This window comes from Ostrea edulis, chromosome 5, assembly GCF_947568905.1.
Source record: "Ostrea edulis chromosome 5, xbOstEdul1.1, whole genome shotgun sequence".
NCBI classification, from domain to species: Eukaryota; Metazoa; Mollusca; class Bivalvia; order Ostreida; family Ostreidae; genus Ostrea; species Ostrea edulis.
Genome location: NC_079168.1, coordinates 13,274,090 through 13,288,043, shown reverse-complemented (window position 1 = coordinate 13,288,043; position 13,954 = coordinate 13,274,090). Strand labels below are relative to the sequence as shown.

General features: G+C 36.1%; 1 protein-coding gene across 5 annotated transcripts in view; it reads left to right on the top strand.

The window, feature by feature from the left end:
• LOC125649650 (transient receptor potential cation channel subfamily M member 1-like) overlaps positions 1-13,954 on the top strand; it is a 119,654-nt gene that overhangs the window by 38,231 nt on the left and 67,469 nt on the right. Inside the window, exon 1 of one of the 5 annotated variants that reach the window (XM_048877317.2) lies at positions 1,052-13,954. This exon is cut by the window's right edge and continues 2,950 nt beyond it. The exons of 3 other annotated variants lie outside the window; for them this stretch is intronic. The gene's annotated coding sequence lies outside the window, so the exon portion shown is untranslated. Of the gene's footprint in view, positions 1-1,051 lie in introns of those variants that run through there. One more of the 5 variants, XM_048877319.2, reaches the window with a different exon arrangement.

Genomic DNA, 13,954 nt, shown 5'->3' with positions numbered 1-13,954 from the left:
TGGTCCCTGCCCCCCTGGGGCCTGAGGGGTGGGGCAAAAACCATCAAAATGAGTGTAATTTTAAAAAATCTTCTTCTTTACTCCTGGACATCAAGAAGCCAAACTGTGGGCATAATTATAATGAGCATTGAGCCCTCTACCAAAATTGTGAAATTCATGGCCCCTGGGGCAGGGGTTCTTGTGTTAGGGTGGGGCTCTATTGGTCATATAGTGAAAATGTAGAAATTCTTTGAAAACCTTTTCTGTCTCTGGGTATTAAGTAGACAAACTAATAGCATGGTAATGATGAGCAAGGATGCCTCTTTATACCCCCCGCAACAAGTTGTGGGGGGGTATACTGGAATCGGGTTGTCCATCTGTCCATCCGTCCGTCCGTCTGTAGACGCAATGGTTTCCGGGCTCTAAAGCATTATCCTTTCCACCTACTGTCACCATATCCTATATATAGACTATCCATGGGATGAAGATGTTCCCTATCGATTTTGGGGTCAAAAGGTCAAAGGTCAAGCACACTGGACATCGAAGTAGCAATATGGTTTCCGGGCTCTAAAGTGTTATCCTTTCCACCTACAGTCACCATATCATACATATGGACTACCCATAGGATGAAGATGTTCCCTATCGATTTTGGGGTCAAAAGGTCAAAGGTCAAGTGCACTGGACATTGAAGTAGCAATATTGTTTCTGGGCTCTAAAGCGTTATCCTTTCCACCTACAGTCACCATATCAAACATATGGACTATCCATGGGATGAAGATGTTCCCTATCAATTTTGGGGTCAAAAGGTCAAAGGTCAAGCACACTGGACATTGACGTAGCAATATGGTTTCCGGGCTCTAAAGCGTTATCCTTTCCACCTACAGTCACCATATCATACATATGGACTACCCATGGGATGAAGATGTTCCCTATAGATTTTGGGGTCAAAAGGTCAAAGGTCATGCGCACTGGACATCGAAGTAGTAACACTCAGAAAAGAGGTAGTTTATACCTATTACCAACACCCTTTGGGAGATTGGGGTAAGCGGGGGGTATTCTTAGTGAGCATTGCTCACAGTACCTCTTGTTAAAAATTGTGAAATTCATGGCCCCTGGATCAGGGGTTCTGGTGCTAGGGTGGGGCTCTATAAGTCATATAGTGAAAATGCATTATTTCTTTGAAAATCTTCTTCTCTGTCCTTGGGTATTAAGTAGACAAACCAATAGCATGGTTATGATGAGCAAGGATGCCTCTTTCAAAATTGTGAAATTCATGGCCCCTGGGTCAGGGGTTCTGGTATTAGGGTGGGGCCCTATTGATCATATAGTGAAAATGCATTTTATTTCTTTGAAAATTTTCTCTGCTGCTGGGTATTAAGTAGACAAACTAATAGTATGATAATGATGATCAAGGATGCTTCTTTCAAAACTGAAATTTATGGCCCCTGGGTCAGGGGTTCTGGTGCAAAGGCGGGGCTGACCACATAGCTATTCAATGTTTCTTCCATCCAAAAGTAAAATTCTTATATTTAAACACAAACCTAATTCAAACATTGGAAGGTTGTTACATGATACTCAGGTGACCTATAAGGCCCCTGGGCCTCTTGTTAGGTAGTGCAGACTCTAAATTGTTAAAATCATGGCCCCCGGGGGTCGGATGGGGCCACAATAGGGGATCAAAGTTTTACATACAAATATATAGGGAAAATCTTTAAAAATCTTCTTCTCAAGAACTACTGAGCCAGAAAAGCTGAGATTTATATGAAAGCATCCTTATATAATGCAGATTCTAAATTGTTAAAATCATGGCCCCCTGGGTTAGGATGGGGCCACAATAGGGGATCAAAGTTTTACATACAAATATATAGGAAAAATCTTTAAAAATCTTCTTCCCAAGAACCACTAAGCCAGAAAAGCTGAGATTTATATGAAAGCTTCCTGATATAGTACAGATTCTAAATTGTTAAAATCCTGCCCCCCAGGGATCGGATGGGGCCACAATAGGGGGTCAAAGTTTTTTTTTTTTTTTATATAGTGCAGATTCAAGTTTGTTAAAACCATGGACCCCGGGGATTGGATGGGGCCTCAAGGGGGGCATCAAAGTTTTACATACAAATTTATAGGAAAAATCTTTTAAAATCTTCTTCTCAAGAACCACTGACCCAGAAAAGCTGAGATTTATATGAAAGCTTCCTGATATAGTGCAGATTCTAAATTGTTAAGATCATGGCCCCCGGGGGTCGGATGGGGCCACAATAGGGGGTCAAAGTTTTACATACAAATATATAGGAAAAATCTTTAAAAATCTTCTTCCCAGAACCACTAAGCCAGAAAAGCTGAGATTTATATGAAAGCTTTCTGATATAGTGCAGATTCAGGTTTGTTAAAATCATGGCCCCCTGGGGTAGGATGGGGCCACAATAGGGGATCAAAGTTTTACATACAAATATATAGGGAAAATCTTTAAAAATCTTCTTCTCAAGAACCATTGGGCCAAAGAAGTTCACATTTACATGAAAGCTTTCTGACATAGTGTAGATTCAAGTTTGCAAAAACCATGGCCTCCAGGGGTAGGTTTGGGGCCATAATAGGGACTATGGTTTTACATGCAAATAGATATGGAAAATCTTCTGATATGGACCAAGGTGACTCAGGTGAGCGATGTGGCCCATGGGCCTCTTGTTATTATTTACTTTTGGCTTACACTATGGTTGTAAAATAGATTTGTTTTTGGGATTTTCTTAAATTATGTAATTAACAAAGATATAATTTAATTTTCATTATTTTTCAAAGTAATTTCCATTTACACTTTATCTAGTTATTGGAATAAGACTCCAGGTTGTTTATCATTCAATATTCAACTAAAAAAAACCTGTAGAGGAAATTCTGGTTATGTCATATTGTATAATTTAAAAAAAATGTGACATTTTATGGAAAACACCTAGAAGGAAATTGTTTTAAATGTTTTCATAGTTCATTAAAACCATTGAAATTAAATTTTGCCCACAATGAATTTTTTCTCTTTAAAAACAGCAGTCTGAAGTTATTTATAGACAACCATTACGGTCCTAAATCCAGGTGACTTAATTTATAAGCAATCTAGCAAAATTGTATTTAAGAGAAAAGTTTATTTTTGTCGCTTTATTTTTTCAAGGAGACTGTTCAAATTTTTTTTTATTTCTGTCTTATATTTCCTGCTTCCCCATTACATCATGCTGACCAAATGTGTGTGCAGAAACAATATGTACCTCAATCTGCAGTGCTGAATAAAGAAAAGGATGTCACATAGCCTAAAGGCACTGGTTCACGATTTTCCCCAAAATTTTGTTTTTCACTTTAAAGGATCAAAATCTACTGTTTAATATGTTTAAAAGATTTCACATAAAAATCAAGGTTATACATTATCACAGAAGCTCATTTTAGAGAGTTTATTATTTGTTTTGTAAACAAAGATTGTGGTGTTATTGTGTACGAAATTTTCAAAAGAAATGGATATTGATCAAAGTTTATCATATCTTTCACATTTCAACCATTCTTTGGGTAAAATGTGTCATCTAAAAGTTAAAATTTGTGACCCTGCGGAATTAAGATGCTTTATATTACAAAATTATTGTTTCACGGGTTTGTTTGTATACATTAAAAGACTCAAGTCTTTCTTCACATAACACAGATTGAAGGCTAAAATATTGCTTTTATTCTTGCATTCAGAAAGTCAAAATTTTGGCTGTCAACATTAAATGAGTTATATTTTTAATGTTTAACATCAAAAATGAAAAATATTTTTCTCCAAAATTGTGAACCAGTCCCTTTAAAAGAGTACTTACTACACCTCAAAACACATGGAAACAAGATTTTTGGTAAGGTTTTGAAAAAAAAATTGCCTAGATTTATTCCTGTTTGGGTTTCTTTCCAAATCTTTTAAAGTCAGCATTTCACAAAGTCTATAAATGGTCGTTCATGTTATAACGATTTAGTTTGCCAATACAGCCTAGCATTGTTGCAAATTCTGTCTGACATGTTTCATATCGATTGTTAGGCCATTCTTGGCTCACTGATTTTGACTACGGATAACTCTGTTTACCTGATCAAGATATAGGACTCACAGCAGGTGTGATCAGGCGACAGGGGATGCTTACTCCTTCTAGGCAACTGATCCCACCTCTGGTGTATCCAGGGGTCTGTGTTTGCCCAACTCTCTATTTTGTATTGCTTGTAAGGGTTATGAGATTGATCACTGTTCGTTATCTTCAGCTTTCAATAAGAGAATACTTATAATCCTATATGAGAGGTTGAGGACTGCAGGAGGATAATGGCTATTTTTGCTAAAAGTATGAGATAATTGACAAATTTTTAGATCACTCTAAAACACAAATCTCTTAGAAGTTAAAATGAGCACACCTGCAAAATTTCTCCAGGCCATTTTCCTCCATGAAAAATAGTAAGTCCCTCTGTGGGATCAATACTTAGACATGCAGAGTTGGGGAATCCCTCTATGGGATGCTTAGACATGCTGAGTTGAGGGATCCCTTAACATGATGCTTAGACATGCAGAGTTGGGGAATCCCCTTACATGATGCTTAGACATGCAGAGTTGGGGAATCCCCTTACATGATGCTTAGACATGCAGAGGTGGGAAATCCCCTTACATGATGCTTAGACATGCAGAGTTGGGGAATCCCCTTACATGATGCTTAGACATGCAGAGTTGGGGAATCCCCTTACATGATGCTTAGACATGCAGAGGTGGGAAATCCCCTTACATGATGCTTAGACATGCAGAGTTGGGGAATCCCCTTACATGATGCTTAGACATGCAGAGTTGGGGAATCCCCTTACATGATGCTTAGACATGCAGAGGTGTAGAATCCCTTTACATGATGCTTAGTAGTGATGTACTGATTATAGCTGATTGTCGGTCACTATAACTGAAATGATGTGAATTTGAAAATCGAAAATCGCCGACATCAGAATTTCCTTTTTAATGATACGAATATTCCTGCCTTGACTTAACCAAAATAAAAAATGGCTGACGAAGCTAAATCATCTGATAACGGATACATGTAACATTGAATAGGTGCTATTGTTTTAACGTCTCTCTTGAGAATCTTTCACTCATATGGAGACGTCACCATTGCCGGTGAAGGGCTGCAAAATTTAGGCCTATATGCTCGGCACTTACAGTCTTTGAGCAGGGAGGGATCTTTATTGTGACACACCTGCCGTGACACGGGGCCTCAGATTTTGCCTGTTGCAACTAGCAAGGTGTATTATGAGGCTCTATTCTGACCCGGATCCCATAGAACAACAACAAAAGTCAAGAAATCTATCCCTGTTCAGGGAAATCAAAATGCAAAGTATGGGATTATTAACTTCAAATTTCTAATCATAAATGATTTTAGACGTCTCCATATGAGTGAAAAATTCTCAAGAGACGTTAAACAAGATACAATCAATCTTATGATTTTATTCTAATTAACTTAATATTTAGGGTAAAAAATAAAGTAAATCTAATATATTTATGCCATAAATTTGAAATGAAAAAAATTCGATTATTTTTCGATTAATCAATCGAAAAGGTGCATCCGATTAATCTGATCGATTAATTTTTTTTCCAAATTGCCTATCACTAATGCTTAGACATGCAGAGTTGTGGAATCCCTTTACATGATGCTTAGGCATGCAGAGTTGGGGAATCCCTATACATGATGGTTAGACATGCAGAGTTCGGCGGGGGGAATCCCTCTATGGGATGCTTAGACATGCAGAGTTGGGGAATCCCTCTATGGGATGCTTAGACATGCAGAGTTGGGGAATCCCTCTATGGGATGCTTAGACATGCAGAGTTGGGGAATCTCTCTATGGGATGCTTAGACATGCAGAGTTGGGAAATACCTCTATGGGATGCTTAGACATGCAGAGTTGGGAAATACCTCTATGGGATGCTTAGACATGCAGAGTTGGGGAATCCCTCTAAGGGATCCTTGGACCTGCAGAGTTGAGAGTACAGGAATTTCTGATCTTTTTTTTCCTGGGAGTTATGCCCATTTTAAATGTAGTAGTTTTGCCAAAATATACTATTTTGACAACTTGCGTTAAACCAGTTTTCAAGCCATATGTAATTATGTTTCCCCTCTTTCAGGGGGAGACAGATTGTTTTTGTACTTTCCGTCCATCCGTCCATCACAAAATCTTGTGAACACTTCTCCTCCTATATGGCTTATCGGTTAGACTTGAAACTCTGTACAATTCTTCATTGCCATTTGTAGATGTGCATGTTGTTGGGACAGGAGGATCCAATTATTTTCCTAAAAGTTATAGTGGATCTAAGAAGGGTGAAGGATGTTAAAATAGCTTGTGAATGCTTCTCCTCCTATATTGTTTATCCGATAGACTTCTAATTTTGTGTGATACTTCAATGCCATTTGCAGATGTGTATTTTGCATGGACAGGAGGATCCAATTGTTGTCCTTGAAGTTATAGTGGATCTGAGGGGTAGAGGGTGTAAAATAGTTAGTGAATACTTCTCCATTATGGCTTATCGGAGTTCATATTGTCTATGTTCCTGCTCATGCTTTCTCTTCCATACCATTCATCACATTAAAGGGAGGAGTTTTCATTTGGAGCACTTTCAATTTGGGGAGCGGGGAGACATTTGTTTTTCATAAAAACAATCTCTAGTTAAAATATTTCTGTTCAGTATCATTGTCGGAAACCCACGGTTGATTATGCTTCGTTCCTCTCTCCATCACCCGTGGGTCCATTCATTGCTGCTCGCTTGTTCTCATGAATAAATATTTAGAAATATTGTCCAATCAAAGTCATCGTTATAGTAATGGAACTCATCTGTTTTTAAAGGTAGCACTAACTTAAAGACCCATCTCATGACCATATGGTCAGTGAAAATGTAGGCGGAGCCTAATCTAAACAGATGTTATTTACCTGGAGTGGCCAGGGTCTACCAAGGTGTTAATTGCTATATCCCATGGCACTCAAAGAAATACACAGAGGCAGAACATGACAGAAATCTACCTGTCCATATTTTTTTTTTAAATAGTTTTGATATACACAGGACCTGTCTCAGGGACCTCTGCAGAGTTTCTGTGGTCATAGTGTTTGAATAATGGTTGTATTCCTAAGGGTAGCTGACACACATTCTACACCCACCCCTCTTTCTCTCTCTCTCTGTCATTGACTCAATGAATAATTTCTGTTATAAATATGGAGGTATCATAAATTGATGACATAAATTATTTCAATAGGTTACAAGTTTTAAAACTTATTGTGCAAATTATTGTTTGATTTCTGATTGTGTAATTTATAATACATGTACAGGTATATAGAGGGGGAAAATTACAATTATATTGAAATTGCATTGTTCAGGGGCCTTTTTAAAAAGAATTGAATTACAAGAAAATAGCAGATGTGGACAGGTCATTGCTATCAAAACTCAGGTATACTGGACTTCCTCAAGATCTAAAGAATGCCTGTAGATACTGGCTGTTATTGTTATCAAAACACCTCTCTGGGGTAGCCCCAGACCACAGTGTCTGCAGATGTCACTCCACCTGAGATCTATTGTTAAATGTTTGATTGACAGGCAGCTTACAATTTGGGGGTGTCAACTTAAAATTGGGTCTTTAACTTTGCTATTACAGCAATTGTATACCGAAATTGGGCTGAAAGCGTCTTGTTGATTGGACAAATTTGCTCAGGGTCTACTATGAGCACCCAATCAAATTGCCTCATTAATTATTCATGAGAATGAACGAGTAGGAATGAATGGACCCACAGGGATGGAAAGAGGATAGAACAAAGCGTAATCAACCGTAGGTTTCCGACGATGTTTCAGTATTTTACACAATTTACATTTTTAAACAATATTACATATGATTCTAATCTACTTATATTTAGTTGAAATAGAACAATATAGCACAGAGGCATAAGAATTTGTTGTATTTCATGCACAGCATTGCCATTCATTATGTGTAGCATGTCATTCATTGTTGAGGCATGGGGTATATGAACTAGTCACTTTTTCTTGGATTACTTAGTGACTGCATGACTGAATATATGGGTTGCTCTTATTATACCCCCTTAAAGAAAGGGACATATTTGTTTACACCTTTTGAATGGTGTGATGGTCCACTTAATATCTTTAGAACCCTATGCTTGACAGACATCAAAACTTGTAGTACTGATTCTACCTAAGGTCAAGAGTCAAATTGGACATAGTAAGATCGGTATCCTGAGAATCCTTTACACTCTGACATTAAAATGGGGTTAGATTTGAAGTCACAGAGTCAAGGGTCAAATTATTCTGGGCATAGAAAGATGTTGTTTGCTCTGTGTCTTGAGAAGCCATAGCTTGACAGACATCAAACTTCATTGATATACTGGTTTTACCCAAGGATTAGATGACTCCTATTGATTTGAGGTTCACAAGGTCAAAGGTCAAGGGTCAAACTTCTCTGGACATAGATATTGTTGCTCAATAACTGGAGAACCCTTTGCTAGACTGGCATTAAATTGGATACACAGCTGATACATCCTAAGGATTTGATAACCTATTGATTTTGAGGTCACAAAGTCAAATGTCAAGGATAATACTACTCTGTACATAAGAAAATATTGTCCACTTATTGATAATGTCTTGTGAATCCTTTGCATGCTTGATACACTTAATCCCTTCAAAAGAGATGTCCCCCATTGGTTAAAATGTCTTGTGACTCATTAGCATTCTGAATCTCACAAGGTCATAAATCAGTTCACTAAACAAATAAAAGAAATACTGCTTATCATCTCTGGAACCTTTTAACTGATGGAGATCATGCAAACTTAGTATTGTGGTTGCTCTTGACTTGTAGATAACCCATATTGTCATTGTTATTACAGATTATCTAAATTGAAAGTTGATCCTTTTCAATATTGCCATACAGAGGGATATGTGTATAGATAATCTTAACATGACTTCAAAGCAGGTCTGAGTATATATACATTATCTTCTAAAAACTGTCGTTATAGATACAACGAGAATGAGAAGGAATTAATCATTTTGTTTTGTGAAATCATTTTTATCGATCGATTTGTTTGTCTATCAGTAGCTCAGTGGATAAGGTATCGAATTATGTGACTCGCAGATCCCGGGCTCAGATCCGCTTTTTGTTTTTTTGTTCATTTTTATTGAAATGCATTTTTGAAAATCATGTTTCATATCCAAAATTGTATATTTTCTGCCTTTTTATACACCTGCATAAAAATCTGGGCGTATCATGCTATACTGCTGTTGTCCGTCTGTCTGTCCCTTTAACTTTGTCTTCGCAACTTCTCCTAAACACTCTGGGGGATTTTGATGAAACTTGGTACAAAGAAAGATCACATTGTGGAGATGTGTATATTACAAGGGGAATGCTGCACCACTATTTTTGAAGGAGCTAGGGCCCTTGGACTTAGATTTATTTTATGCAAGTACCTTGTCTTTGCAACTCCTCTTAAACCCTTTTGGGGATTTCAATGAAACTTGGTACAAAGGAAGATCACAATGTGTAGATGTGTATAATACAAGGGAAATGCTGTCCCACTATTATTGAAGGAGTTACAGCCCTTGGACTTGGATTTATTTAATGCAAAATACATTGTAAATTTGCAACTCTGACGAAATCCTTTGGTGGATAATCCATGATTTATATTGATCCAAATTATTGTCCTTGGATATGGATATACTTGTTCAATTCCTGGGTCAATGATGTATGCGGGCGTATCATGTACTGGTTTAGCGGTGCCCTATTTTTGACATATGTACTTATTACTTATTATCATATCCTTCCTAATTTAATCATTTTGCGCTGATTTGAAGAAACTCTTCAAAGTAATGTAGGGAGCCACCTTAATTCCTTCTCTCATGGAACTTAAGGTTTTTTTTGTGTTTGTAGTTCATTGGGGGGGAAAACATTGGCTTATAATGACCAGTTGCATGAAATATTGTTTAAATATACCACAAGAAACTTAAAATCACACCGATATGACATTTTTCATTCAATAATTTAAAATAGAGTTTTCTTTCATATGAAAACCATACATTCCTATGAAATAAATCAAAATTATGAATCAATAGCTTCACTGCTCAATCTAGCCCAGCTTTCACAAGAAATGTGCCCTAATGTTTTGAGAAAGGTTATCTTATATTTTTTATATTTATATTTATATTTCTCAGACCATAAATTGCTTTGTTCTAGCTGTCTCTTTATCCTTGGAAATTGCTGTGGAGATTCAGTAAATGAGTATTCATAAAAACCCAGCACAGAGATTTACCTCTTTTTTAATTCTTACTCATGGTAAGGCCAATTCAACATAATTAGTAGATTATCATCCAGGGTCAGCAAAAAGTATGGGGCGGGTGGGAGGATTTTATTTTTTATTTTTTGAGAAAAATAATAAAGACAAACAAGGTTTTTTCCCCCCAACAGATCCGCATCATTTAATGGCAGTTGGATATCAATCTATGCTATTTTCATACACTAATTCCAGGTCAAGCTTTAATTTAAGGATTTAACAGAAATATACCTAACTTCTTCAAGATTTATGTCTGTAAGAATGCGAGAAATTTAGAAAACCATATAAATCTATTTTCTTCACGTGACTTTTCACGTTCCTATACCGGAAATGTAAACAAGAAGTGTAAATACCGGAGTCTGACATGAAAATATTCCGTAAATCGCAAGTTTCACAAAATAAAAAAATTCGGGGCGGGCCAATTTTTGAGGGGCGGGCAGGGATGATAATCTATCAATTAAGTTGAATTGGCTTAAACTGCAAATTTTAAATTTGAAAAGTGCTGTTTTCTTTTGTACTACTGGTTTAGTGGCAATGTTTTCAATCAAAATATAGAACATATAATGCAAGATGTTTGCAAGTGGATTTGCAATTCTAAACTGACATGATTAGGAATATTTGCTGTGTACCAAAAGGGAATCCATTGAAGAAATAGACTGTCCATTTTAAATGATGGTATTATATGATAATGGTGCATCAAGATTTAATAAGCATAATTAGTTTAAAGTTGGACAACAGAGGCCTCTTCCCTGTGATAATTGATAATCAGTTTTAAGTCTCTATTGGACTACACACACCACATATATATCAGCTCATCGAGTTCATGCTCAGAGACTAGCAAGGCTGGTGTGTCATTGAGTTTGTCATAGCATCACTGGGAGATCAAATTATAGAAGGGGAGATGGTATTCACAAAGAGTTGCAGCTGACTGATGACTGCACCCAGCAGAAGACTCCACTGGCCCCTGGTAGTAAATGGCAACTTTTAGTGATTCTTTGAACTTTGGTCTTACAATATTCTATTGGTTGTTGCACAGCAAAGGTGGAGAGACTAATTTACAAAGCTCTCCTTTGAATTAGATTCCCCCTGTGGTGAAGGCAATTGATAAAAAAAATACTGCTGCATCAAGGAAAATGACTCTCATTGGATGAATTAGAAGACTAGATTAAAAAAAGTGGATTCATATAACTCAATTTCAGCCGTAAACTGTTGCTTCAGTATGGAGTAAAGTATCATTATTGTGAAAATTTATGGTACAATTTTTGAAGTTATTTGATAGAATTAATTGTCCTGGAGTGGAAAGTTATGGGTAATAAATAATTTATTTGGAATATTATTTCAGAACGTACTGGAAGATGAAATGTTCTGAACAGTTTTCAAGACAAGCATTTGATAGTAACAGACCTTAGAGTGCTAGTCAGACTCTGTAACATAATATTAACTGTGCTTTAATGGATTCTGTGCGGAAATTCTCAGTAACAATTAAAACTCAATTGGAAGGAATGTTAAAAGTTGACAATGACTTTGAGACCCGTTCTAGGAGTAGTATCGTCTCCATTTTAGAAGATCTTGTTCAAATTCGTAGAGCTTTCTTGCGAAAGCAAAGCGATTCAGCGGTAAGTTTATTGCATGGCACTACTTCACCTCATCGAAGGTGACTACTGTATGTGTGTTTAATTTAGTGTGATTCATATTTTAACACCATTGCCAGTGCAGTGGCCCTAATTTAGTTTCTGTTATAGAATATGAAAATCTCTACTTACATCCATTATCTAACACAGAGGAAGTGCTAAATCATGATTACACCAAATAGTGCATCTGCTCCAATTGCACTAAATTCTAAGTACGCTAAAATAAGTGCACATACAATAATTCAGTATTCTAATTTCTATGTTTCTACTGGAAAATGTGTATCCTTTTCTGTTCTTTATTATTTGACAAATTTCATTTATATATATATCTGTGTGTGTGTAAATATGTACACACTAGTTACCCAAATCTATTTCATGTTAAGAGTTAAGTTAGAATTTCCATCAAACCCTTCCTTCAGATAAAAATTAAGTCTCCTTTATTTTCTGTAACTACGATGCCATTCCATTGTAGGTGTGATATGAGTTTGTTTTATTGATAATTGAAATGCAGTTGTTGTTCAGTAGTAGTGCAGGCAAAGAGTTCAATTGTAAGTCAGGATTTCTTGTCGTTTTCAGGGAATACAAAACAAAATGGATATCAATTTCCTGTGAAATTTACTGTTTTCAATTGAAGCAACTATTATCATTAAACTAAAAGTATTCGGTAGATTAAATCATATACATAATTACACAGAAACATATTTAATCATAAACATGGTAGTTTGCTTATAAAAATGCAAAAGTTGTATTTGTATTATTTGTCAAAGTTTGCAATTTTATGCCCTTAATGACCAAGAAGTCTGTCTTTAAACTTTCTTATTGTTGCTCCCTGCTCATGAAATAGAGGTAATAAAATAATTGATTTTTAAACTAGAAGTTTACAAGTAGATATACCATGGCTGTGTGGTAAGTATATACATGTAACTGTTTCACACAGGATCCGTTTGGATAGTGTGGATATTCTGATCTGTGTTCAAAAGCACAAATAGAATACGTAAAACCTCAGCCCATATAAAAACTTACCAGTAATGCCAGGTTACAAATTTAAATACTGGTACCTGTTTAGTATGTGAAGATTTGTCTGCACTTTTGATGACAATCGCTCTTCCATTTTCATAGACAGGGCTGATTTCACTTTAACATTTTTGATAAACACCCCAGTTTCATGACTATTTGCAATTATGCATCAGAATGGAAGCCTTACTGCAGTGATATAATTCTTGGTATTTTTCCTGAGGTCAGGTTGGAACTTTAGATCAGAATGTTGAGGACAATTTTCTTATGAAATGCGCAGTTTTGAAGTGAATATTTTGTGATTATTTATTGCAATCTGATTTGCTTCATGAAATGAATCATGTGATTTAGTCACATTTTCATGCCATGCGAAATCTATATTGTATTTGTGACTTAATTGTGATCAATGAAAATATGAGTTCTTGTAAGTACGGTATTGCGTGTTACAGTGAGGATTGAGAGTTGTACGTTACAATACAATGTCACTCTAATTGAACGGGTCACACTGAGATTTCTGTAGCATTTTTCTATACTATAAATCACTTTATAGACATAAGAACTTGATTTGCGCATAATTTTGCAAGTCTTGTTGCTCATCAAAATGAAGTTCTTGTCAGTAAGTGTGAATAAATTGTTCCAGTGACGTAAAATTTACCTTATGATAATCAGAAGCAAGTACTAAACCCCTAAAAGACAGATGTGTCATTCGGTTTCTTTGAATCGATAGATTTTTATTAGTGTCATGTTTAAATTTCATTGAATATAAAACATCATGCAATCTAAAAAAAAAAAAAAAAAAATGGAAAGAAAAAGGAATACAGCAAGTCAAAATTTTAAAAATTCATGGAATCAAATGGATAGAAAGGAAAAAATCAAAATGATATAATTTATACACAAGTATAAATCCAAAAGTGATGTGCCTTTTTGCCAGCCTGTCTTTACTACATGACATGTTAATTTTTCCATAGGTTCAAGTACCCATCAGGCATGAAAAGGCTTAA